Source organism: Hyla sarda, chromosome 7 (genome assembly GCF_029499605.1).
Source record: "Hyla sarda isolate aHylSar1 chromosome 7, aHylSar1.hap1, whole genome shotgun sequence".
Classification (NCBI taxonomy): Eukaryota; Metazoa; Chordata; class Amphibia; order Anura; family Hylidae; genus Hyla; species Hyla sarda.
Window position 1 is genome coordinate 211,030,158 of NC_079195.1, and position 23,166 is coordinate 211,053,323.

Genomic DNA, 23,166 nt, shown 5'->3' on the forward strand with positions numbered 1-23,166 from the left:
GAGCGCATTCCGGTTTTTATCTTTTTTAGTATCCATTTAGTAGTGGCTAAGTCTGGTACTGCCGCTCAGTAGGGCCTCATATGATCTGATGTTTGCTATGCAAAGCGCCATACATTTAGTTGTGGCTATGTCTGGTATTGCAGCTCAGTTGGGTTCTTGTCTTGTCCGAGGTTTACCATGCACAGCACCATACAGTTAGTAGTGGCTGTGTCTGGTATTGCAGCTCAGTAGCGCCGCATCTTGCCTGATTTTTACCATGAACAGCGCCATACAATTAGTAGTGGCTGTGTCTGGAATTGCAGCTCAGTTCCATGCCTATAAGGCCCCTTCACACTACCATTATCACAAGGTAGTGTGACGGCCGCCGGGGAAAATAGCGGAAGAAAAAAAAATACAGCTTGCGCCATCTTTTTCTCCCGCTACTCCTGCTGAAAAAAAAAAAAGATACGTCGCCTGACAGACCCCATTGACTAAAATGGGGTCCATTGAGACCCGCTGTTGCCCGTTGCACCCTATCTAAATGATGGCCGGAAAAAAAAAAAAAAAAAAAAAGAGTTTGATGGCCGTTCTGGACATCTGGAAAATGCTGGGAGTTGTAGTTTTGTAACAGCTGGAGGCACCCTTTTTAGAAAACACTGCCATATAGAAAACCCCCATAACACTGGCACCTCGTAGATAAGGGCACCACACAGATGTCAGGTCCAGTACTGACAGGGAAGGTAAAGTTTTCACCCAGAATGTTAATTTAGAACAGTGTTTCTCGACCGGTGTGCCTCCAGCTGTTGCAAAACTACAACTCCCAGCATGCCCGGACAGCCAAAGGCTGTCCGGGCATGCTGGGAGTTGTAGTTTTGCTACAGCTGAAGGCACACTGGTTGGGAAACACTGCTTTAGAACTAAAAACTGCTAAAAATATTTTAATTACAGGTATAATTTATAGATTTAATTACATATTTCACCTTCCAATCCAAGAAAAAAATACAAGCAACGTGACATGTTTTTTTTCCATAAGGATTCGGCAAGAAGAATCACTTTCGCATTGGAGTGAATACATTGGGCAGAAGAAAAAAAATGCATATATATCTGTTGGGGTCCAGAAGTATTAAGAGCAGAAATTCCCAACCAGGGTGCCTCCAGCTGTTGCAAAACTACAACTCCCAGCATGCCCTGCTCCCTGTTTTTGGACCCCCTGCAATCAGACATCCTGTGGGAAGGTGATAAATAGTCTTAGTGGGGCAAACCCTGTTTCTAAGTGGTATATAAAACTCCAAATTTTTAGCAATTTTAGATGTTAGTAAGTTTGATAGGTAAAAAGCAGATTTTTGGCCGGCCAGGGTGGCGACCGTGGCTAAGGTTACAAGGTTACCAGAACCTGTTCTGCAATGTTTTACAGCATTGGCTTCTTTTCATTACTCCAAAGCAGAAACCAACAGAAGGTAATGCAGGGCTCGACAAATTCCAGGCACCAGGTTGCCATGGCGACTGAGAATTTTGTTGCGGCGCCTATGTTTTTGTCAGCGTTTTCCAATAGGATTTGACCATTAAAGGGGTACTCCACAGGAAAAAAAAAATTTTTTAATCAACTGGTGCCAGAAAGTGAAACAGATTTGTAAATTACTTCTATTTAAAAATATTAACCCTTCCATTACTTAGCAGCTGCTGAATGCTCCACAGGAAGTTCTTTTCTTTTTGAATTTCCTTTTTTGTCTGACCACAGTGCTCTCTGCTGACACCTCTGTCCATTTTAGGAACTGTCCAGTGCAGGAGAGGTTTGCTATGGGGATTTTCTCCTACTCTGAACTGTTCCTGACATGGACAGAGGTGTCAGCAGAGAGCACTGTGGTCAGACAGAAAGGAAAGTCAAAAAGAAGAGAACTTCCTGTGAACCATATAGCAGCTGATAAGTACTGGAAGGATTAACATTTTAAAATAGAAGTAATTTAAAAATCTGTTTAACTTTCTGGCAGCAGTTGATTAAAAAACAAAAAAAAATGTTTTCCAGTGGAGTACCCCTTTAAATAAAAAAATGGGATGCAGTTGTGGTATGGGGGACACTAAAGATTGTGACACACGGGGAAATGAGGGAACATTAATGACTGACACAGGGAAAGATAAGGGGACAGACGGGGTTCTCACCACATTTTTGCAATACAGTTACCGTATCAGGTTTTTGATGAAAAACTGATTCCTCAAAACCTGACTAAACTGTATCAAAATGTGTGTACAAATTTTAACCCATATACGGTTTGAAAAAATGATGTCCGGTTGCGTCCGTTTTTAAGAAAAAAAAAAACATACGTTTTTAACTTTTCACTCCATTCTGACTAAAGTTTCACTTGTTTGATTGAAATTCCAAGAAAAAAAAAAACTTTCGATGTCAAAAACCGTATGGTGAAAACTGGATGGAATCGTACGCACGTAAGGTTCCCATGGACTCCCATGTTTAAAAAATATATATGAATACGGTTTCAATATGGTTTTTAACCCGGACAAAAAAAAAAAAAAAAAAAAGTGGTAGGCTACGGTTTCGGGTACAGGAAAAAAAAAAAAACGACAAAACCCGTACAAGACGAAAACTGATGCATCGTTTGGCATACGGTTTTCAATGGAGTGTCATTGCATACGGTTTTCTATACGGTTCTGTACGGTTTTCACATTGAAAACGTATACGGGAACTGTATTGCAAAACGTGGTGTGAACCGAGCCAGGGAGAGATACGGGGGCAATACTGACTGCGACACAGAGAGATGAGGGGACAGTAATGACTGATCATATGAGGTCGCGTTGCGTGATGTACGACATTCTGGCTCCAAACTATTTCTTCCTGGCTCCTAGATTCATAACAAATTTGTCCAGCTCTGAGGTAACGGAAGAGCAATCTGCCCATGTGGTGGACGAGATTATACGTGAGGGGGAGAAGTAGAGACTACTACACAAATTACTGTATCTAATGGGCAGCCGGTGAACTACAAATACCAGCATGTCTTAAACCATTGTTCCCAACTTGCGGCTCTCGAGCTGTTGCAAAACTGCAACTCTCATCATACCCTGACAGCTGGACGGCTACAAGGCCACCATCTATAACAGTGTTCGCCAACCAGGGTGCCTCCAGCTATTGCAAAACTACAACTCCCAGCATGCCCGGACAGCCGTTGGCTGTCCGGGCATGCTGGGAGTTGCAGTTTTGCAACAGCTGGAGGCACCCTGGGTGGGGAACACTGACCTATAACAATGTCGATTTTTGGACATCGCCTTAACCATAGAGGTTGTTGCACTAATCCCATAGTAAAGTAGTAATTGCTGTTTTCTCCCCGTACGCGGGACACTGTGCGGTCGCCATCCTTGTTTCGTTTTAATTCTAATTATAGATTACCGCTGGCTGCGAAGTGTTCCCATGGAGATTTCCGCCTGTTTACAAGACGGACATTTCCTGCTCTAGATTTTCCGAGCTTGGAGAGTGTATATAATACATATATAAAAATAATAATATATATAAAAATAATATAAATATATAAATAATAATAATAAAAAAATATATATATATATAATAAATACCGTATATAAATATATATATATATATAAATAATTATTGTTATTATTATTATTATTAATATATATATATAAATAATAAATAATATATATATAAATAAATAATATTATTATTTTTATTAATATATATATATATAAATAATAATAAAAAATTATATCTATCTATCTATCTATCTATCTATCTATCTATATATATATATAAATAAATAATATATTATTACCAAACCATTTTCAAGCGGTGAGCAAACCGAAATGTCGCCTCACGTTGTGTGAATAAAATACACTTTTTTTGCACCTTAATGGAGTTGCTGCTGCCTATTTGCTGCTATCCTGTGGACCCCTGAACCTGGGCTCTATGCTGACGGCACCCGTGCACCTTTATTTTGGCCAAGTGCTGCTCTCCTTTTGTTTTGGTATATATTATTATCTACACACACACACACACACACACACATTATATATATATATATATATATATATATATATATCCCCTAACACCGGCTTGATTTGTTGCATTTCTTCGCAACGGAATGGAGTTAATCACAGGGGTATATCATCAACTGATCTCTATGAAGGGAAGGAAGAAGAAAACAGGAATTAAGAATAAAAGCAAAATCCAGAGCAAAAGGAATGAGCTGCTGTGTGAACTAGCACCATCTATACCCCACTGCCTGAATAGTCTCTGAATAGAGGATTAGAGAAGATCCCAGCGGACGGAGTACAAGCTGTGTCTATAAATAGAAGGCGTACAACAAGAGCAAGAGAGTGACACTCAGCAAACCTCAATCTCCTACCAAATCTAAGAACTTTGCTGACACCTACTGGTGAAAGTTTAGAATGCAGCTGTCAGATCACAAAACATCCTGTACTCTAACCCCAGAGCTGCATTCACAATTATGCTGCTTGCAACTGGGGACCATCTGGAGTAAAACTATTTGGTTGACATACAAAATGATTTTTTTTTTGTCCATTGGGTTAATTTATCATGCCAGTAGACTAGTGTTTCACCAACCAGGGTGCCTCCAGCTGTTACAAAACTACAACTCCAAGCATGCCTGGACAGCCTTAATGGGGTACTCCAGTGGAAAATATTTTTTCTTAAATCAACTGGTGCCAGAAAGTTAAACAGATTTGTAAATTACTTCTATTAAACAATCTTTACCCTTCCAGTACTTATTAGCAGCTGTATGCTACAGAGGAAATTCTTTTATTTTTTTTAATTCTTTTTTGTCTTGTTCACAGTGCTCTCTGCTGACCCATGCTGCCCGTATCAGGAACTGTTCAGAGCAGGAGAAAATCCCCATAGCAAACCACTCCTGCTCTGGACAGTTCCTGACATGGACAGAGGTGTCAGCAGAGAGCACTGTGGACAAGATAAAAAAAGAAATTCAAAAAGAAAAGAATTTCCTCTGTAGCATACAGCAGCTAATAAATACTAAAAGGATTAAGATTTTTTAACAGAAGTAATTTACAAATCAGTTAAACTTTCTGGCACCAGTTCATTAAAAAAAAAAAACAAAAAAAAAACCTTTTCCACCAGAGTACCCCTTTAAACAGGTCAGAGGCCTCTGTACAAGCCATAATTATGCCAGTCTGAAGCAATAGAGCACCAATCTCAGATCAAAGCAATGCAATGAAACAATTAAAAAGTATATTAAAAAAAAATAAAGTTTAAAATAATATTTTTTACAAAATCCCTCTTAAAAATTGAAATCACCCTTTTTTCTAAAAAAAAAAAAAAAAAAAAAAAAAAAAAAAAAAAAAGGAAAATAAATAAAGATATTTGGTATTGGCACACAAATTACAACCTTCCAGTTACCGCCTGGTCAACGGTGCGTTCCCACACGGCGTATACGCAGCTTCTCTCATGCTGCGCAAAATTTACGGCAGCAGCGGGAAATAGGCTGCGTATCCCTTGCTCACTATACACACAGGGCTTTCCGGCGGCAGCCCCTATGTGTGCAGTGAGTTTTGGAGGCGGGGCCGTGTGCCGGCGTAACTGTGATGCGCGGCTCCGCCTCCAAAACTCACTACACGCATAGGGCTGCTGCCAGAAAGCCTTGTGTGTATAGTGAGCAAGGAATACGCAGTGTATTTCCCGCTGCTGCCGTAAATTTTGCGCAGCGTGAGATACGCTGCGTATACGTCGCGTGGGAACGCACCCTAAAAGTTACAGCCTCATAAACTGCCTACCAGTTTTTTGCTGACAAGCAATAATGTATAAAGAAAAAGTTTTACTCGAGTAATTCTGCTCCAAACCATATTACAATGAAAGTTCCATTTACTTTACATGGCATGTCTGTTGTCCTGTTCACACTGAGGCATTTCTGCTAGGAGAATTCCGACGCTGAATTCTCTTCCGCCTGAAGATAGAACATGTTAAATGGGCACTGTCACCAAATTTTTTTTATATGTGGTAGTACTTATGTACTACAACATATCTCCAATAAACTTTCATTATTTTATTTTTTTCATTAAAATGGATTAATTTACATTTAAAAACCGGCCACTAGGGGTCTCCCTCCTAGTGGCCGGCTGCAGCCTGGCGTGACGTCACGCCACGCAGGCCGGCATCGGTCCGAATTCAGTCAGGCTGCACTCGCTCGCTCCCTGCCTGTCAATCAGACAGGCGGGAGCGAGCGATGTGAAGGAAGAGGATGCGCGCAGGCTCCCTGGTCTCACACGCTGGCCCAGGCTCCCGGAGACAGGTAAAATATTATGCCGAGGGGCGGGGGGGTTGCAGGCGGGGAGCAGGATGTGCGGCCATCACAGATACGTTGTTCACCGATACAGTATGCCTCCAGTTGTTTCCCCACTACAACTCCCAGCATGCCCTGACAGCCAATAGATGTCAGTGCAAGCTGGGAGTTGTAGTGGGGAAACCACTGGAGGTACACTGAATAGGTGAACTAAGGGCGGAAGTCGGCCCCCCCAGCAGGCATCAGTGACGTTGTGCAAACAGGAGTCATTAATACAGGTAACGAGTGGAGGACAGAGGAGACTCTTAAAGAAGAAGTTACAGGTCTGTGAGAGCCAGAAATCTTGCTTGTTTGTAGGTGACCAAATACTTATTTTTCACCATAATTTGCAAATAAATTCTTAAAAAATCTGAATGATTTTATGGATTTTTTTTCTCATTATGTCTCTTATAGCTGAGGTTATAACCTATGATGAAAATTACAGCCCCTCATCTTTTTAAGTGGGAGAACTTGCACAATTGGTGGCTGAATAAATACTTTTTTGCCCCACTGTATTATTACTATTACTTTTAATACTGCTACAACTACTACTACTAATAGTAATGATAATTAGATCTATCTATCCACACACGCACGCAGATATATATACACACACACACATGCAGATAGATATTTTAGATAGACAGATGGATATATAAACAGAAAGACATCCCAAAAAGTCTTCATTTTGCAAAAAGTGCCATACATGGTAACAGAGAGGTTGCAGCATTGGCCTAAGCCAGCTGTCTCCAAACTGTGGCCCTCCAGATGATGCAAAACTACAACTCCCAGCATACTGAGAGTTGCAGCTTTGCAACAGCTGAACACATCCTGATTAGAAAACACTGCCAAATCAAAGCATAAGAGACCGACTACCCTAAAATGAAATCTCAGATGTCAGTGAGAGTCCTGAAGACCCAAACAGAGGTCCGGACATTTATCGGACACCATTCAGAAGGGCGTCAGGACTCGACAGCCTAATATCAAAAGCAAAGTGGAGGAAGAAACTTGGTGGACGGACACAGAGGACGTCTGGTCTGGAGAGGTTGTATAAAAAAGAAAAAAAAAATGCTTGTGATCTGTACTCGTAAAAATCTGTAAGTAAAAATAATCCACATGCTTGTCTGAAGTCGGCTTAGGAAGATGACCTAGTGGTCTAGTCATACACAACATCAAAAGGAAGTTTTTGGTCCATTTAAGGTTAGAAAGTGATCACATGACCATCTAGAGGCGCTATTTATAAAGCTTACAACTAGTACAGGAATAATGGGGAAAAGAAGAGCCGGTCTGGTAATGCGGGTCACCCGCTGGTCAGACAAACCAATCGGGCAAGTCAGAAATATCCACGGGCCTTGTCTACGGCTAAATTCAGAAATATTTAGGAATAATACCATTTGTAGGGCTAGTAAATAACCAGACGGATGACTGTGGAAAGGGGGTCTGGAGCATCCGACCTGGGCCAAGGGGAAAATGAGAAATGGTTTGCCACCCAACACAACATCTACACAAGTCGACTTCAGGTCGGGAAGCTCTTTATTACAACGTCACCCAGTAAAAAATTCCTGCCAAAATAGAGCAAAATGTACATGTAACTGAATTTAGGGCAAATCCACACAAGTGTAATCGGCTGCAGATTTTGCTACCCATTAATTTCAAATTCCAGAGGTAAGACCCCGCATCTATCTCAAGGTCGAGGCCACTTATGCAGTTAATGCAACTCCGATGGCTGCAACCAGACTGGACAGGGGGTCTATGGCTCCTGATCTCAAGAGGTGGCATTTCCCCGATCCATGACCTCCTCCATCCATCCATGGCCTCCTCCACATCCATCCATGGCCTCCTCCTCATCCATCCATGGCCCCCTCCTCATCCATCCATCCATCCATCCATGGCCTCCTCCGCTATCAATCCATGACCTTCCCCTCCATCCATCCATGGCCTCCTCCTCATCCATCCATGGCCCCCTCCTCATCCATCCATGGCCCCCTCCTCATCCATCCATCCATCCATCCATGGCCTCCTCCGCTATCAATCCATGACCTTCCCCTCCATCCATCCATGGCCTCCTCCTCATCCATCCATGGCCTCCTCCATCCATCCATCCATGGCCTCTTCCATCCATCCATCCATGGCCTCCTCCATCCATCCATCCATGGCCTCCTCCATCCATCCATCCATCCATGGCCTCCTCCATCCATCCATCCATCCATGGCCTCCTCCATCCATCCATCCATGGCCTCCTCCATCCATCCATCCATGGCCTCCTCCATCCATCCATCCATCCATGGCCTCCTCCATCCATCCATCCATGGCCTTCTCCATCCATCCATCCATGGCCTCCTCCATCCATCCATCCATGGCCTCCTCCATCCATCCATCCATGGTCTCCTCCTCCATCCATCCATGCATGGCCTCCTCCTCCATCCATCCATGCATGGCCTCCTCCTCCATCCATCCATGCATGCATGGCCTCCTCCTCCATCCATCCATGCATGGCCTCCTCCTCCATCCATCCATGCATGGCCTCCTCCTCCATCCATGGCCTCCTCCTCATCCATCCATCCATGCCTCCTCCTCAACCATCCATGGCCGCCTCCTCCCTCCATCCATCGCCTCCTCCACTATCCATCACCTCCCCCTCCATCCATCCATCCATGGCCTTCTCCTCATCCATCCATGGCCTCCTCCATCCATCGTCTCCTCCTCCATCCATGGCCTCCTCCTCCATCCATCCATGGCCTCCTCCTCCATCCATGGCCGCCTCCTCCTCCATCCATCCATGGCTGCCTCCTCCTCCATCCATGGCTGCCTCCTCCTCCATCCATGGCTGCCTCCTCCTCCATCCATCCCCGCCTCCTCCTCCATCCATCCCCGCCTCCTCCTCCATCCATCCATTCATCCATCCATGGCCGCCTCCTCCTCCATCCATCCATCCATGGCCGCCTCCTAATCCATCCAACCATGGCCTCCTCCTCCATCCATCCATGGCCGCCTCCTCCTCCATCCATCCATGGCCTATCACGTGAACATATGCTAGAAACGTCCGGATAGGAACCATGACTTTACATGCACATACACTATTAGTGCAGAGCGCTGTTATTCTCAATGGTTGTATCATCCTAGCCCATTACTGCTCTTCAGGAGAAAGCTGGTTCCATTGCATACAACATACGACCATGGAGAAGAAACACACCAGCAGCCTATTGGCTACACTATGGTCATATGATGGTTCAATGGATGTGATATCCCTACCCAATCTAGAATTGAAATTTTAGATTTTTTGGGGGTTTTGACCTCTATATAAGGAGGACACTACGTATTCACGTACAATTGGCTGTTGCCCATCCCCAGAAGGGAGCTCCGATTATGTAACTGCCCATATATGGAGGTCCCTGCACCATCTATGGTGGCTTCCCAAATCTATGGTGGCACCCTAGTTGAGAAACACCGGCTTAGGAAATAAAAAGGATGGAGGTCCGTGCACCACTTATGGTAGCTTGGGAAGCCAACATCCATAAAAAAAAAAAAGAGAAAAAAAAATAAAATAAATAAATAATATATATATACACACACACACACACACTTTTTTTTTACTCTTTTACCCAGGACTAGAGAACAAACGACAGATACAAGATATTGCAAGGAGATATAACTAAGTGTCTGCCTGCTGGAATCTTGTATTCAGATGCTGGCAGGAGATCAAGGAGCGAAGACCACAATGGCCTTCATGTAGAGCACTGTGCCTACCAGCCGCTACATGCGCTACGTACATGCCCGCTATCACAGCACTTCTCGGAAATCAGCTCAGCTGGTATAAGCCACTCGGGAGAAGACGAAGACGACGAAGAAGACGACGACGACGACTTCCTGCACAACATCAATACTGGAGATCACTGCAGGGTCCTATGCAATCCTGAGCAATGACCAACCTCATGTAAAGCAAATGGCTTTTGCAGGGATGCTAGGAGTTGTAGTTTTGCAACAGCGTGAGGCGCCATGGTTAGAAAAACACTGCCAAAGAGAAAGATTCTACAACAGGTTGCATTACTAGAGACATTTGTAGCAAGTGACAAAAATATCAAAATTCTACAATTCTGACCAATGGACTGTATATAGAATATACAAAAAGTGATGTAAAGTATACAGTTAAAGGGGTACTCCACTGGTAAACATTTTTTTTAAATCAACTGATGACAGAAATTTAAACAGATTTGTAAATTACTTCTATTAAAAAAATCTTAATTCTTCCATTACTTACCAGCTGCTTTATGCTCCACAGGAAGTTATTTTCTTTTTTAATTTATTTTCTGTCTTACCACAGTGCTCTCTGCTGACACCTCTGTCCATTTTAGGAACTGTCCAGAGTAGGAGCAAATCCCCATAGCAAACCTATCCTGCTCTGGACAGTTCCTAAAATGGACAGAGATGTCAGCAGAGAGCACTGTGGTCAGACAGAAAAGGAAACTCAAAAAGAAAAGAACATACTTAAGTACTGGAAGGGTAAAGATTTTTTAATAGAAATAATTTACAAATCTGTTTAACTTTCTGGCACCAATTGATTTAAAAATAATAATAAAATATTTTTTTCCCAGTGGAGTACCCCTTTAAATCAACAAAACCATGTGTAAGGACTACAAGCCTCAGCAGACTCTTACGTACGTAGAACAACGTCAGCCCCATCTTTTACACTCACGGCTCCTAACCTTTGCCTGCGCACTCGCCCTCTATGACGACACTTCTGTTGTGACAACTTCCCCAAATACTGAATTATGGAGATGAGGACGGCAGATAACAGGGGAGAAAAGGGGAAATTAATTCAGGGCCTTGAAGGAGCGGCCCTGACACCAATCCCGTAATTTCCTCTTCTTTCTTCAGGTTACTACTGCTCAGCTAGAGACTGGAACTAAAGCCATTTAAAAGGGGTGCTCCAGGGTTCTGAACATTTTCAAAATGCCATCACTGCCACGCCCGCTCGAGCCATCATGTCACGCCCTCTCAATTCCTGTCTATGGGAGGGGGCGTGTCCTGGAATACCCCTTTAATATCTGAAGTAAACCGACCATTCATTTTAGCTGTGGTTTCTTTATGTAGGCTGTGACATCCAATCCCACAACCCCTCCTGTCAGCACAGGATGAGACCAATGATGTTAAGGCATGGGGCTGTTATTACTGCTTATTAGCTTTATGACGTTCTGTTTTTGCCACGAGTTTACCAAAATTGCGGAACAAGTGATGCTAACATTACCCCAAATTGTGCTCTTCGCTTGTCAGCACGGGATGAGACCTGTGATGTGAAGGGGGGGCTGGTATTACTGCTCAATAAATTTATGACTTGGTAGATAAGGAAGGCGGCAGGGAGCCTGTTCTGATGGAAACTACTGTGCATTGGTAGGGCTTCCTGCTGCTGTATCTAATAAGTCATAAATCTAAAGAGCAGTAATACCAGCTCCCCCCTTAAAATAACTGATCTCTACTGACAAGAGGGGAGCACAATTGGGGTATAAATAGCACATTTTGTGCCCCAATTTTGGTATGCTCAAGGCAAAAACAGAAAAATGGCAACAAGAAATGCAATGTGTGATCAAAGTAAAAGGGGAATGCGGTGTAAATATATATATATATATATATATATATATATATATATATATATATCCTGATCCCATAGAGATAGCAGATGGAGCTTACAGTTGGGGTGAAGCTATAGGGGTGCAGCAGTAGCAGTCGCATCGGTGCCCTGATGCCAAAGGGGGCCCCTGAAGCACATCTGTCCCCATGAGAGACCAGTATTATAATTGGCACATGGGGCCCTGTTACAGATTTTGCATCGGGATCCAGAGGCTAAAAGTTAGGTAGGTGACAATGTCGACAAAAAGTCGGAAAATCAGTACGGAAAGTCAGAACCCATAACGTACATCCTGCTCTGACACGTTAAAAGGAGAACTCCGACTAAAGTTCTCCTTTAAGCACTGGAAGATTTGGAGAGCCAGACTGGTCATCACATGACCTAGTTACAGTAATGAAACCTATGAACATAGCTGTGCTGAAATAAAACAAATGGTGCTGTAGGTCTAGCGTGCATTATATAGGGCTTCTTTAGGATCAGTTAACTATCTGAAACGCGTTGGATCCACCAATAAGGTGTTTTTACAAGATGTTCAATAAAGTTTGAGAATTTTACGAATTTTAGAGCTTTCTGTATTTGTGTAATGTATGGCATCACCCTCCCGGCACCACAGGGTAGCTGTTTTTTTATTTTTTTGCACACCAACATTAGATACTTCCAACTTAGACATGCATAACTTCTAGACGTATATAAACAACATGGCAGAAGAATACATCTCGTTGAGACCCAATATTTTCCATAGAATCAGAAATAAACAAGATGGCCGCCGCCACTGTTACCGCCACGTGTAGTGAAGAGGGTCTCTAAAGCAATGAACTGTCTGCGCTGTCAGATTGTCAATGAACAGGACCCTGCCAACATAAACACTCCGCAATGTCAGCATGGCCGGGCACAGAACTTTCCATATACAAATGGATACCGCATATTCCTCCTGCCAGACAAAATGCGCCTGTGACAAATATGCGCCTGAGATTTAACCCTCTAACAAAGACGCGTCACTGTATAGTAAGGAGAAAGCTTCGTGTTTCCCAAGCAGGGTGTCTCCAGCTGTTGCAAAACTACAACTCCCAGCATTCCTGGACAGCCTCTGGTCAGAGGCCTCTGTACAAGCCATAATTATTCCAGACTGAAGCAAAAGATCACCGATCTCAGATCAATGTAACGTAATCAAACAATTAAAAAGAACAATTAAAAATTTTGACAATCCGATTAATTTCAGCAGGATTGACTGTTCCCTAATACTCTTCCTTTAGAACACATACACGCTCAGCTAAGATGAGTGTTCACGTGTAAAGGTGAAAAGACGGAAAGACAGATATTGCCAGAACGAACGAACAGCTTTACGTATGACTGTCTGGGCATGCTGGGTGTTGTAGTTTTGCAAGATCTGAAAGTACAGTGCTCAAAAAATAAAGAGAGCCCTAAGATAACACATCCTAGATCTGAATGAATGAACTGATCGTATGAAATACTTTCCTCTTTACATAGTTGAATGCGCTGACAACAAAATCACACAAAAATTATCAATGGAAATCAAATTTATCAACCCCTGGAGGTCTGGATATGGAGTCACACTCAAAATCACAGTGGAAAACCCCACTACAGGCTGATCCAACTTTATGTAAAGTCCTTAATACAAGTCACAATGAGGCTCAGTAGTGTGTGTGGCCTCCACGTGCCCGTATGACCTCCCTACAATGCCTGGGCATGATCCTGATGAGGTGGAGGATGGTCTCCTGAGGGATGTCCTCCCAGACCTGGACTAAAGCATCCGCCAACTCCTGGACAGTCTGTGGTGGATGGAGCAAGACATGATATCCCAGATGTGCTCAATCGGATTCAGGGGAACGGGCGGGCCAGTCCATAGCAGCAATGCCTTCCTCCTGCAGGAACTGCTGACACACTCCAGCCACATGAGGTCTAGCATTGTCCTGCATTAGGAGGAACCCAGGGCCAACCGCACCAGCATATGGTCTCACAAGGGGTCTGAGGATCTCATCTCAGTACCTAATGGCAGTCAGGCTACCTCTGGCAAGCACATGGAGGGCTGTGCGGCCCTCCCAAAGAAATGCCACCCCACACTATTACTGACCCACTGCCAAACTGGTAATGCTGAAGGATGTTACAGGCAGCAGAACGTTCTCCACGGTGTCTCCAGACTCTGTCACCTCTATCACATGTGCTCAGTGTGAACCTGCTTTCATCTGTGAAGAGCACCAGTGGCAAATTCGCAAATCTTGGTGTTCTCTGGCAAATGCCAAACGTCCTGCACGGTGTTGGGCTGTAAGTACAACCCCCACCTGGTCGGGCCCTCATGGAGTCTGAGTGGACTGTCTGAGTGGACACATGCACATTCGTGGCCTGCTGAGGCCATTTTGTTGGGCTCTAGCAGTGCTCCTCCTTGCTGCTGGGTTGTTGCCCTCCTACGGCCTCCTCCATGTCTCCTGATGTACTGTCCTGTCTCCTGGTAGCGCCTCCATGCTCCGGACACTACGCCGACAGACACAGCAAACCTTCTTTCCACAGCTTGCATTGATGTGCCATCCTGGATGAGCTGCACTACCTGAGCCACTTGTGTGGGTTGTAGACTCCGCCTCATGCTACCACTAGAGTGAAAGCACCGCCAGCATTCAAAAGTGACCAAAACATCAGCCAGGAAGCATAGGAACTGAGAAGTTGTCTGTGGTCACCACCTGCAGAACCACTCCTTTATTGGGGGGTGTCTTGCTAATTGTCTATAATTTCCACCTGTTGTTTGTTCCATTTGCACAACAGCATGTGAAATTGAGTGTCAATCAGTGTTCTTCCTGAGTGGACAGTGGGATTTCACAGAAGTGTCATTGACTTGGAGTTACATTGTGTTGTTTAAGCGTTCCCTTTATTTTTTATTTTTTGGAGCAGTGTAGTTTGCTGTGTTCCCAAAAGCAGCACCACTATTTTGTAAAATATAGCCAATGGTGCTAGACACGCTGTTGGATAACTACAACTCCCAGCATGCCCGGACAGCCAACGGCTGTCCGGGCATGCTGGGAGTTGTAGTTTTGCAACAGCTGGAGGCACCCCCCTAGAGCTAGTAATATTCTCACGCACCCCATCAGTGTAGGCAAGATCCATTAAGCTGGGAAAGCTCAGGACAGAAGCGCGATTAATGCTGCCCTGCGCAGCTCCGAGAGGGGTGTCTACACCGATACACTGTAACAAATTAACCGGCTCAAACAGTAGTAACGGTGGAATAGTGTGCAATGACGTAAGTGCGTGTCAGATAATACACCTAGTGAACTGTAAAACACTGACATCTCCATGTAATGAGAAGGCGCAAGGCCACGTCCTCATTTATCATAAGGGGAACGCTGCAGAACGTGTGTACGATGAGAAATACTTCACATACCTTACGAAAAATTTTCTACAAAACTTTGTGACAATCCGGTGCACATTTTTGGCATCCGTTCAGCTTTAAAAAATAAAAAAAAATAAAAATAAATAAAAAAAAAACCTGATGACCCTTAACCCCTTAAGGACCGGGGTTTTTTCCGTTTTTGCACTTCCGTTTTTTTGCTCCTTGCCTTTTAAAAAATCATAACTCTCAATTTTGCACCTAAAAATCCATATGATGGCTTATTTTTTGCGCCACCAATTCTACTTTGTAATGACGTCAGTCATTTTGCCCAAACATCGACGGTGAAACGGAAAAAACAATCATTGTGCGACAAAATTGAAAAAAAAACGCAGTTTTGTAAATTTTGGGGGCTTCCGTTTCTACGTAGTACATTTTTTGGTTAAAATGACACCTTATCTTTATTCTGTAGGTCCATACGATTAAAATGATCCCCTACTTATATAGGTTTGATTTTGTCGGACTTCTGGAAAAAATCATAACTACATGCAGGAAAATGTATACGTTTAAAATTGTCATCTTCTGACCCCTATAACTTTTTTTATTTTTCCGTGTATGGGGCGGTATGAGGGCTCATTTTTTGCGCCGTGATCTGAAGTTTTTAACGGTACCATTTTTTGCATTGATAGGACTTATTGATCGCTTTTTATTCATTTTTAAATGATATAAAAAGTGACCAAAAATGCACTATTATGAACTTTGGATTTTTTTTGCGCGTACGCCATTGACCGTGCGGTTTAATTAATGATATATTTTTATAATTCGGACCTTTTCGCACACGGCGATACCACATGTTTATTTTTATTTACACTGTTTTTTTTTTTATGGGAAAAGGGGGGTGATTCAAACTTTTAATAGGGGAGGTTTTTTTTTTTGCAGTGTTATAGCTCCCATAGGGACATATAACACTGCACACACTGATCATTGTTATCCCATAGTGACCTATAACACTGCACACACTGATCTTTTACACTGATCATTGTTATCCCATAGGGACCTATAACACTGCACACACTGATCATTGTTATCTCATAGGGACCTATAACACTGCACACACTGATCATCATTGATCACTGGTTTCTCATAGGAAACCAGTGATCGACGATTCTGCCGCATGACTGCTCAGGCCTGGATCTCAGGCACTGAGCAGTCATTCGGCGATCGGACAGCGAGGAGGCAGGTAGGGGCCCTCCCGCTGTCTTGTAAGCTGTTCAGGATGCCGCGATTTCGCCGCGGCTATCCCGAACATCCCACTGAGTTAACCAGCAGTTTTTACCTTCACTTTTAGCCGTGTGGCTCAGCTTTGAGCAAGCGGCTAAAGGGTTAATAGCGTGCAGCACCGCGATCAGTGCCGCGCACTATTAGCGGCCGGGTCCCGGCTTCACTATGACGCCGGGCCCGCCACGATATGATGCGGAGTCACCGTGGGACCCCGCGTTATATCACGGGAGCGGGACCAAGGACGTACTCCTACGTCCTTGGTCCTTAAGGGGTTAAAGGGGTACTCCGATGGAAAAGAAATATTTTCAAGTCAACTGGGGCCAGAAAGTTAAACAGATTTGTAAATTATTTCTATTTAAAAATCTTAAATCCTTCCAGTACTTATCAGCTGCTGTATGCTCCAGAGGAAGTTGTGTAGTTCTTTCCAGTCTGACCACAGTGCTCTCTGCTGACACCTCTGTCCAGGTCAGGAACTGTCCAAAGCAGAAGAGGTTTGCTATGGGGGATTTGCTTCAGCTCCAGACTAGTGTTGAGCGCGAATGTTCGAAATGCAATTTTTTTTACCGCGAATATCGTCACTTTGCGATTTCGCGAATATTTAGAATATAGTGATATATATTCGTAATGATGAATATGGGTTTTCTTTTTTTTCCCAATATATGCAAATAGGCAAATATTGGCGAATATCGGCAGTTTCAGTCAGAGGACACTAATCCCACCTTTCTTTTAGGTGAAAGATATAATCGCGCATGCGCACTATGCGAACTTCAATACGAATTTTGGCATGAAAAAAAAGTGAACGAACATAGCGAATATCGCAAATATAGGACAAATATTCGTCAATATATTCACGAAATATTGCAATTTCGAATATGGCCTATGCCGCTCATCACTACTCTAGACAGTTCCCGACATGGACAGAGGTGTCAGCAGAGAGCACTGTAGTCAGACTGGAAAGAACTACACAACTTTCTGTGGAGAATATAGCAGCTGATAAGTACTAGAAGGATTAAGATTTTTTAATAGAAGTCATTTACAAATCTGTTTAACTTTCTGCCACCAGTTGATTTAGAAAAAAAAAAAAACATTCCCCACCTGAGTATCCCTTTTATCCCTTTAACCCATTTTGGCCTTAAGGACTCAGACAATTTAATTTTTACGTTTTCATTTTTTCCTCCTCGCCTTCTAAAAATCATAACTCTTTTATATTTTCATCCACAGACTAGTATGAGGGCTTGTTTTTTGCGCGACCAGTTGTCCTTTGTAATGACATAACTCATTATATCATAAAATGGATGGCGCAACCAAAAAACACTATTTTTGTGGGGAAATTAAAACGAAAAACGCAATTTTGCTAATTTTGGAAGGTTTTGTTTTCACGCCGTACAATTTATGGTAAAAATAACATGTGTTCTTTATTCTGAGGGTCAATACGATTAAAATGATACCCATTATTACATACTTTTATATTATTGTTGCGCTTAAAAAAAAATCACAAACTTTTTAACCAAATTAGTACGTTTATAATCCCTTTATTTTGATGACCTCTAACTTTTTTATTTTTCCGTATAAGTGGCGGTATGGGGGCTCATTTTTTGCGCCATGATCTGTACTTTTTTTTTTGATACCACATTTGCATATAAAAAACTTTTAATACATTTTCTATAAATTTTTTTTTAATAAAATGTATTAAAAAAGTAGGAATTTTGGACTTTTTAAATTTTTTTTCGTTCACGCCGTTCACCGTACGGGATCATTAACATTTTAATAGTTCAGACATTTACGCACGCGGCGATACCAAATATGTCTATAAAAAATGTTTTTTACGCTTTTTGGGGGTAAAATAGGAAAAAACGGACGTTTTACTTTTTTATTGGGGGAGGGGATTTTTCACTTTTTTTTACTTTTACTTTTACATTTTTTTACATTTTTTTTTACACTTGAATAGTCCCCATAGGGGACTATTCATAGCAATACCATGATTGCTAATACTGATCTGTTCTATGTATAGGACATAGAACAGATCAGTATTATCGGTCATCTCCTGCTCTGGTCTGCTCGATCACAGACCAGAGCAGGAGACGCCGGGAGCCGCACGGAGGAAGGTGAGGGGACCTCCGTGCGGCGTTATGAATGATCGAATCCCCGCAGCAGCGCTGCGGGCGATCCGATCGTTCATTTAAATCGCGAACTGCCGCAGATGCCGGGATCTGTATTGATCCCGGCACCTGAGGGGTTAATGGCGGACGCCCGCGAGATCGCGGGCGTCGGCCATTGCCGGCGGGTCCCTGGCTGCGATCAGCAGCCGGGATCAGCCGCGCATGACACGGGCATCGCTCCGATGCCCGCGGTTATGCTTAGGACGTAAATGTACGTCCTGGTGCGTTAAGTACCACCTCACCAGGACGTACATTTACGTCCTGCGTCCTTAAGGGGTTAATGGTGCATTCACACAGAAAATATTTTTTTTGCAAATTAAATAGAAAGGCCCAGACTTATAAGGGCAAAGTCTGTCAGGTTTGTAATAGTAAATGAGGGCCTGTGTGTTCAACAAAAGTGTCAAAAATTGGGGGCCTTGTTTAGGCCTTAAAAAAAAAAACAAAAAAAAAAAAACTCAACTTAGGACAGTGTACAGATGCAGATTTGGTAACCAACATGAGCCACTGTGATATATTTGGTGCATTTCAAGTAGGGATGTCCTGATACTAGTATTTGCAACATTAGCAAAAGTACTTGTACTTGATCAAATGTCCCCGAGCATAAAAAATAAAATAATCCTTCTCCGCTTCCCTCCGCTGAGGCCTCTTCATATTTCACCCCGTTATCTGGAGTGGTGAAGGACCTGCTGGGCAAGGAAATGACATCATCCTGTGGAGTACCGGAGAAGGTCCTGCAGGATGCAGAGGCCTCGGTGCAGTAGCGGAGGGAAGCGAATAGGATTATTAAATTATTTTCTTTTTGAAGGGACTTATTGGGGGGGAACTAACAGAGGAATCTGCCTAATAAGTAGTTCCCTGACTACCTACCTACGGGGGGCTTCTACCTAATACACTGTTTCCCAACCAGGGCGCCAAAGGCTGTCCGGGCTTGCTGGGAGTTGAAGTTTTGCAACAGCTGGAGGCACCCTGGTTGGGAAACACTGACCCAATAGGAAGAAATGTCAGTACCCCAACCCCAACGTTGGTAAAGACCAGGACTTGCATCCATAATGCGGATAGAAATATGCACAATTAGAATATATTTGTAGGGATTTCGAACAATGACAAACTAAACGGGAAAAATGACTCAAAAGAAACGTTTTGTGGGGGGAATTCCATAAAGGGGTACTCCAATGGCAAGAGTTTAGAAATAAATGCTCCGAACGCTGTTTTCGCTTTGCGGGGTTCGGCAACGCCCCCCCCCCCACCCCTCGTCACGTCATGGTCGCGCCCCCCCTCAATGCAAGGCAATGGCTGTCCCTCCCATAGACTTGCATTGAGAGGGTGGGGCGTGACATCATGAGGGGGTGGGGCTATGACGTCATGAGCTCCAGGCGCCTTCGTTCGTAACAGTTTGTTCCAAACGCTGAGCAGCGCAGTACCCCTTTAAGCTAATTTCTCCCCGTTTCATAGCCAATCCCCTTCATTTTATGTTCAGTCATTGTACATGAAATTAAGGGGCAGGGGTTGGCTTTATTAAATAAGGGGATTGGATATGAACTGGGGGGGGGGGAATTTCACCATTTGTTTATTATATTGCAATCACATATCGAAATCGAAATTTTTCCCTTATACTCGCAATCACACATTTTCCTCAGATCATGCAGCATATATGTAACCTATAAGTAACATGTATAAAGTTTTATCGAAATATCTCCAGCCGTGTCCAGACATACTTCATATATATATATATATATATATATATATATATATATATATATATATATATATACACACACACACACACACACACAATCGAGATGGTTTGGGGTGAGCTGGACCGCAGAGTGAAGGCAAAAAGGGGCCAACAAGTGCTAAACATCTCTGGGAACTCCTTCAAGACTGTTGGAAAACCATTTCAGGTGACTACCTCTTGAAGCTCATCAAGAGAATGCCAAGAGTGTGTAAAGCAGTAATCAAAGCAAAAAGGTGGCTAGAACCTAGAATATGACAGATTTTCACACTTTTTTGTTATGTCTATAATTCCACATGTGTTAATTCATAGTTTTGATGCCTTCAGTGTGAATCTACAATATTCATAGTCATGAAAATAAAAAAAACTCTTTGAATGAGAAGGTGTGTCCAAAGTTTTGGTCTGTAATATATATATATATATATATATATATATATATATATATATATATATATATATATATATATATATGAAGTATGTCTGGACACGGCTTTATACAAAAACTTTATACATGTTACTTATAGGTTAACTTAAAATATAGTGAAAGTTAAAGCAACCCTAACCTATCCCACAATTGTGAGGGTGGGGCGTTTGTCAGAAGTCCATTGTAAGTCTATGGGACTTCTGATACATCCCCAGATCACATTTCTCTCTGGCTGCATAGATTGCCCGGGAGTTTTAAACATCCTGACAACTGTCCGCGAGGCAAGTGCAGAGAATAGTTAGTGCGGGATATGAGGACGGGAGAGTCATCCTTGCTTTTCCTCTCCTACAAGGTTTAACTAGGAAGACCGGGCAATCTCCAGGTACTCCGATAATTCTAGACAAAACTAACCGATCCGCCTATCCTTGAGATTCCGATTTGTACTGTAAATTCGCTCATCTCTAGCAGAAACGTCATACTGTAAAACAAAAGCTCCACATACACTGCACACAAATACAAATACCCTAAAAGCACCACATTGAGCAACAACAAAAAAAAGGAGAAGTCTCTCTGTATCAAATTGAGCAAAAAATTTAATAAATTAATAAATAAATAAGGAGAAGTCTCTATCAAATTGATCAAAAAATTTAATAAATATAAATAAATAAATATGGAGAAATCTCTTATCAAATTGATCAAAGACATTTAATAAATAAAAATAAATAAATATGGAGAAGTCTCTATCAAATTGAGCAAAAAATAAAATTAAATAAATGAAAAAGGAGAAGTCCCAGTATCCTGAAATCATCAATTGAAGAAAAAAAAAAAAAAAAAGGAGACGTCGCAGAATTTGCCGCCTTTGGCTCTGCATTCGCTTAGAAAAGCAGCGTGAATTTCACAGCTTGCGCATTGGTAAACTTATACGAGATATAAGCATAACAAGACGGCGTGCCAACACCATCAGTGACTCTAATAAAGAACAAAGTGCCAGAGCAATGCCAGGCATGTGTGTAACTACCGTATGCCAAGTCCCAGCAGTCTGTCCGCATAGCTGTTTAGTACACAGTGACGCTGGGCGCACAAACCGGTTTATGGGAAGTTTACAAAACACCCTGCGGAAAACACACAAACGGGAAACGGCGCAAATGGACGCGGCCTCGGGGAGATCAAGGAATAGGGAGTCGAGCCCAGATGTGTCATGTTTTGTAAGCAGATTGGTAATGTCTATGGCAGTGCTTCCTAACCAGTGCACCTCCTGCTGTTGCAAAACTACAACTCTCAGCATGGCCGGACAGCCTTCGGCTGTCCGGCCATGCTGGGAGTTGTAGTTTTGCAACAGCTGAAGGCACCTTCCTCACATCAAAGCTCCCTTCACATCAGCGTCAGGGCACACAGAAGATTAAAGGGGTACTCCGGTGGAAAAAACTTTTTTTTTTTTTTTTCTTCTTATCAATTGGTGCCAGAAAGTTAAACAGATTTGTAAATTACTTCTATTAAAAAAAATCTTAATCCTTCCAGTATTTATTAGCTCCTGAACACTACAGAGGAAATTCTTTTCTTTTTGGAACACAGAGCTCTCTGCTGACATCACGAGCACAGTGCTCTCTGCTGACATCTCTGTCCATTTTAGGAACTGTCCAGAGCAGCATATGTTTGCTATGGGGATTTTCTCCTACTCTGGACAGTTCCAGCTCTGTGTTCCAAAAAGAAAAGCTAATAAGTACTGAAAGGATTAAGATTTTTTTTAAATAGAAGTAATTTACAGATTTGTTTAACTTTCTGGCACTAGTGGATTTAGAAAAAAAAATTCACGCTCGGGGAATGGTAAAGCTAAGTTCACAATAAAATTAATTGTCAAAAAAAGAACAAAAAAAAAAACCATGCACATAAATTTTTTTTTTTATTGTTAAATGGGAAGGCATTTTATATATATTTCTAACCTCTAGGGGGCCCATTATAATCAATTGTATAAGCATTATGTTGATCTATGAGATTGGCGCTCTATTGCTTTAGCCTGCCTGAGGCAGGGTGCACAATTACAGACTCGCGGCCTGCACTGAGGTCCAAGTACACAAGCCTAAGAACCAATCCAAAGGATAGGTTTTAGATTGCGGATAGTCCAACCGCTGGGACGCCCCGTGTTCTCCTACACAGCACCCTGGCGGTCCTCAGGAAGGGGGTGAGCAGACCACTGCAGGAAGTGGCGGTCAACATAGTGCTGGACGGTATACCGGTTCATACCGAATACCGGTATGTTTTTTCTGTACGATATGAATTTTTCTCTATATCGCAATACCGGTCGGGCTCCTCCCCCTCCTCGAATGAA

At 42.7% G+C, this 23,166-nt stretch overlaps 1 protein-coding gene across 1 annotated transcript in view; it reads right to left on the minus strand.

Annotated features, from left to right (window-relative positions):
• The window catches only part of PRKACB (protein kinase cAMP-activated catalytic subunit beta), a 100,347-nt gene that overhangs the window by 60,449 nt on the left and 16,732 nt on the right, over window positions 1-23,166 (minus strand). The window lies entirely within an intron of this gene.